The sequence below is a fragment of the Pithys albifrons genome, chromosome 7, assembly GCF_047495875.1.
Source record: "Pithys albifrons albifrons isolate INPA30051 chromosome 7, PitAlb_v1, whole genome shotgun sequence".
Classification (NCBI taxonomy): Eukaryota; Metazoa; Chordata; class Aves; order Passeriformes; family Thamnophilidae; genus Pithys; species Pithys albifrons.
This window is the reverse complement of record NC_092464.1, coordinates 34,090,942-34,096,380: the sequence shown is the minus strand read 5'-3', so window position 1 is coordinate 34,096,380 and position 5,439 is coordinate 34,090,942. Positions and strand designations below refer to the sequence as shown.

The window sequence follows — 5,439 nt, the reverse complement described above, 5'->3', positions numbered from 1 at the left end:
GCACACAAAACTAATAAGTATGCCAGTTTCTTTTGTTTGTGAATTGTATTTTTGGCAGTGTTAAAGCTGCCATTTTCAGAAGCAAGAGTATTTATGCCAGAATAGTGAATTCCTGTCTCATGGTTAAATTTTGTGGAAGTAATTTCAGACTGAAATAAAATGAATGTGGTATAAAAGTTAGTAAAATGCCAATATAATGTTATATATGGTTGGAATGGGACGAATATATGTCCTTATATAGTACATATGTAAATACCCATTATGGCCATGCCACTCTGACATTTGATCCCATCAGATCTCAGAAGCTAAGCAGGGTCAGGCCCAGTTAGTACTTGGATGGGAGACCTCCTTGGGAATACCGAGTGCTGTACTGGAGTCCTGAGGACTTCACTGTCATTGTGGGTAGAGCCGTTCCCAAAAATCTTCACTTGAAAAGCCTTGCCATGATGATGATGTAAATGCTTATATTTGAGTCTTTGTTCATTCGTATAATTTTTTGGAAATGGAGTGACACTCTCCTGATCTGGTATGTTTGGGCTTTATTCTGTTGCAGAGAGGTGAAGTTACTTGTTTTTAGGCCTTGTTTTCTCTCGTACTTCTAATTTGCATAGTGTATTATAAAGGCTTTCATAATGTTTGCAAAGTCAAGGTGCAAAGTCAGCTGACATTTATTTTTCCCATTGGTATCAAATCTTACTCTTTATTTGTACTCTTCTGAGAGTTAAATGAAGCTGATGGTTTCCCAGTTTGTATTCTGTTGTTTCACTCTACCTATGCTTTAAGAGATCTGATTTCTTCTCAGTGTATGAGAAAATACTCAGGACATGCCTGAAGCTTGTGTATCATAAATTGTTCAGTGGACTGATTTTGGAGGTGGAGTTTACTTCCAGACTTCTCATTGTGAGGAGGAAAATGTCTTTATTTCTTCTTTGCCTGGTGGCCAATCTGAGTTTCAACTCTTCCTGCCTGCTCCCTGCTGTCTTCTATTTTGCCATCACATGTAAGACTTAGCAGCAGTATCCCACTGGTACTTCACAGTGAAGTGAGTGGTACTGTCCTGCAAATGCATAGCCAAGAACTAAGAAAGGAGTAAAGCATCCTCTTTTGAGTAAAAATGAGTTTAAATAAACAGAGAGGGTGACAGTTCACGATGAGCATGTTTGGAAATGCTCCTTTTGAGGTTGGGGAGAGCTAGACGAGACATGGTTGAAGCAAAGGGTTTTCAGCAGTCTTGGAAATGATGATTTTCTTTATTTGAACTGCTTTCAGTAGAGTTCTGGAACCTGTTGGGTTGGTGCCCTGGCCCCAGATGAGATGAGAGAAGAAAACGCCATGAAGGAAATATGGTCAAAATTTCAAGAGCAGTTGGGTGATTTTGCTGTAACACTTATTAGAATTCAACAGGTGGGAGAGACTACAAAGTTCCTCTCCCCCTCCTGCTGACTCATGTGTGCAGCCCACTCTTGCTGGTCCTTTCTTTTTCCCTGTTCTGGTAGCACCATCACTTATTTGTAGGAAAACCTGGGATTTCTTGTCAGTGCTCCTCAAGATTTTACAGCCCTCAAAGTCCTGCAGACATCCAGAGTGCAAATTACCATTGTGAGCATCAGGAAGAAAACTGAAGATGGAACAGAAATCCCTGTCTTTTGGAGGTTGCATAGTCACTCTTGGCTGGAGAGAGCACTATTTTCTTGTTGCTTTATTGCCAGTCCTGCCCTTAGATTGCTGTGTATCATATTCACAGCTACAGTGTAAGATGCTCAAGCCTTGTAATGCTTTTAAACTAATGAGGATGCAGTAGATTAGTTCAGGATACATCACACAGTTTCTAAAGGGCTTTGGCATGTCGTTTATGGCTTATCCTTCATAAAGAATATCTCTCTTTGTATAGTCTGACCATAGCTCACCACTATTTTGGAGCAGGCTTGAGAATGTTATGATTGGCTTACTAGGTGAAAGGCTTTTCTATTTAGCTTTTAATAGAGCAAAAGTGACTCTAAATTTGTTAATATTCTTTAGGTTATATAGGACAAATTACAGATAAGTGAATAAGTAATGAAATTTGTAATGAGAATTTCTCAAGTATGAAATGTTGGCACAAATTAATTGTGGGATTTTACAGCTATTATAGTTTATATCATAAATGTAAAAATGACTAGGGCTTTTTAATTACAGTAGGAACACACTAAATTTTTATGGAGTGCCATTTTGTTAAAGAGGTACTTTAAGCATTAAGAGCAAATGCCATCTGTAACAGTGAGCCCAGATATCTGTCCCGCATCAAATAAATATACTATTGTTATGAAATTGTTCCTCAGATACTGTAACTGACACAAAGACTAATGAGCAGTCTCTTTGCACGTCTTCAGTTTACTGTGTCTTTTTCGCATGGTCATCCTTTTTCTTAATTACTCTGTGTTTGCAAAGAGTCAGGGCAATTCCCTTGGAAAAATATACAGGGCTTTTTAACTTATCTTTTAAAACAGCACTGTGAATAGCAAAATGTTGGTGTCTCAGTAGAAGTTAATATTATCGTGAAGGGGAGGAGGGAGGATGGCTGGATGCTAATTCTTATTAAATATTTGATGTGTAGAGAAACCTAATACAGTGGAAACTCAAAGAAATCTCATTACTTGGTGGAACACATTGCATACAAAGATAGAGATGACTCAGACTCAAAAACTAACAGGCAGATTTAGTAAGGAAACACATCTGAAGCAATGTCCTGCTGTTCTTTTCCATTAAAATAAGAAATCTACATATCATTTGCTACCTTACTTGTCTAGACATTTCTCAGAGCCAAGAGCATGTTTTTAAAATGTCATTGCATACTATATTCCTCCCTGGTGATGCTTTAAGCTTTCCCTCTCCTCTTCTCACACTGCTGCTCTCACAGCTGGCTGGCTGGACAGCAGTAGGTGCCACAGATCCTCTTTTGCTTGCATGAACCTCCAAGGGTCTCCCTGAGCCTCTCCTTCCCCAGCCAATAAATATGTTCCACTCTGAGGCTGATGGTTTTGCTTAAGCACACGAGACTGCAAACTCACGTCCTTTTTCAGTTGCCTCTTCAAACACACACTGTCACAGACTGTTTCCCCAGTTAAGGTCTCTAATCCATCACTCACAATTCCTTAAGGGGATTAATTAATTTTAAAAATGGTTGTGTTTCTAGGTATGCTAAATGTCCTCCCTCAAGGACAAATGCTCATCTCTCCATTTGCACATCTCTCTTGATTTGTCTTATTGGAGTGGCCAGTGTTATGCCTTGTTTTATGCAATCCCAAACCCTTGCCTGGGAGGAATTATAAATGAACTGATCATCAGAGAGCTTGCTCATAATTAGCTAGTATCCTTTTCCTGAAGATGAGGCTCACCTGAGTGGAGGCAGCACGCAAATATGCTGCTATCACAGCCATGGGTAGGTAAGAATAAGATAAAGAAGCTCAGCAATAGGAAAAGAACCAAACAAAAAGTCACGCCCAGATTACTTTTATGTTTGCACTGTTATTGCTGGAAAAATGTACCTCATCAGCCAACTCCTAAAGGATCTTACTACTTTCCATATGAGTACAAGAGAAGAACACATATGCTTGCCAAATTACATTGAAATAGAAAGAAGAGATGTTTGCTGAAATGCTCTCATTGTCAATGAAGAGCTTTATGTTTACACAAAAAACACTCTTGGAAAAAAGTAATTTTGCTAATGAGATATTCCCATATCTCATGGGGAGGTTTTCATTACTAAGGCACTGTTTCACATCCAGCACAGAGCTAAAATGAAAAGCAAAAGCAACTATCTAAAAGCAGTTAATGGCTGAGGTAGCTCTCCAGTTGCAGAGTCTGCGCAGCACATCCACCATATAAGGTGGCAGAGATGCAGTGTCAAAATGACCAGTGGTGCTGCATAAGCACCATAAGCACCATATCCTTCTCTGGGGACACACCCTTGTCATGGGGGAGAAGCTTGTGTGCCCTCATGAGTTTGAGACCTATGCTGGAGGTGGTTTGTACCACCGGTAGGGTCTTCCGTGCCAGACAGGTCTCAGCTGAAGGGTCAGACAAAGTGTGTCCACGGGCAGGATGGGCTCGCTAGCCATCTGGCAACCATCCTAGGAGAAGGACAACTCCAACCCCAAACCCAGGCAGATGGAGCTCGCTTAGCCCTGTAAGGCCATCCATCTAAGAGAAGGATACTCTAACCAAACCTACGTCCTGAGGTATTCGCTGTCACCGTCCAAGCTCGCTAGGCCGTGGCAGATGAACCTTAGGAGTAAAGGGTGGGGCCAGTTCTGCGCACGCTGTGCCTCACCTAAAAAATCCACTGCGCAGGCTTGAAGGGCACACCCACATTGCAAAGCCCTGTAGCTCGCCACCGGCTGCTGCAACAGAGGAGCCCCAAAGAAGAGATACAAGGACTGCCTGAAACAACACCTCAGTCTTGGCCATATTGACTGCCACCAATGGTCCACTCTGGCCTCCAATTGGGATTCATGGAGACACACCATTCACGACGCTGCTGCTTCCTTTGAGAATGCACAGAAAGTCAGTCTTGAGGAGAAAAGACAACACAGACAGAACTGTTCCTTGCCAATATCACCTAGGGAGATGTTCCGCTGCGCCTTTTGTGACCGGACCTGCCTATCCCGTATCGGCCTTTTTAGCCACCAGCACGCTTGAAGCAAGCGTGGGTAGTGTCCTTCTCAAATCTTCGTTCACGAAGCCTAGCCATGATGCTGCATAAGCACCACAGAGATTAGGTACTATTAATGAAAGCCCAGGTTGTTGTGTACTCATCTCTCCTTTCATACCTGAAGTAGCTACCAGACTTGTTGACAATGAGGGAACTGACATGTCCCAGAGCCCTCTATCAATGGATTTTCCTCAGGGGGATCACCCAGCTGGTTGTAATAGACTAGATGGCCTACTATGTACCAGAGCAATCAGAGCTACAGTGGATGGGACTATTGACTTGCAGATGTAATGCAATGCAGTGCAAGAGATTTTAAGCACAGTAATCCTAATCTCAAAGTGATTTGATTTGCTTGTTTTGGCTATCTTTGCCAACACAAAGCCTTGAAACTGCAACCTGAGATGTTTGATCAGAGTGATCCCTTTTCCTGGCTAACCTTTTCTGGCCACATTTGAGAAGTTAAGGACTAGGTTGGCTTGACCATTCAGTAGTGGAGCTTCGGGACAGCCTCTGAGTGTACTGAAAAGGCAAACGTTTGTTCTACTGCTGCCTTGCTGAACTGTTCCACGGAGCACCCCCTCAACTCAGCTGCTGGTGCCTTTCATAGGTACCAATTAAATTTTTATATGATGTTTTATAACCATAAATATGCTCTACAGACTTCCACATAATTCCTCTGCTACTTTAACTGTTTTTCAAAGCCCTTTTCAGCAGTCTTATCTTTGTTTTGCTTGTGCTGATTAAAAGGC

General features: G+C 41.8%; 1 pseudogene; it reads left to right on the top strand.

Annotated features, from left to right (window-relative positions):
• The first annotated feature begins 257 nt into the window (after positions 1–257).
• LOC139674804 (5S ribosomal RNA) lies at positions 258–374 on the top strand (annotated as a pseudogene).
• Positions 375–5,439: the final 5,065 nt, after the last annotated feature.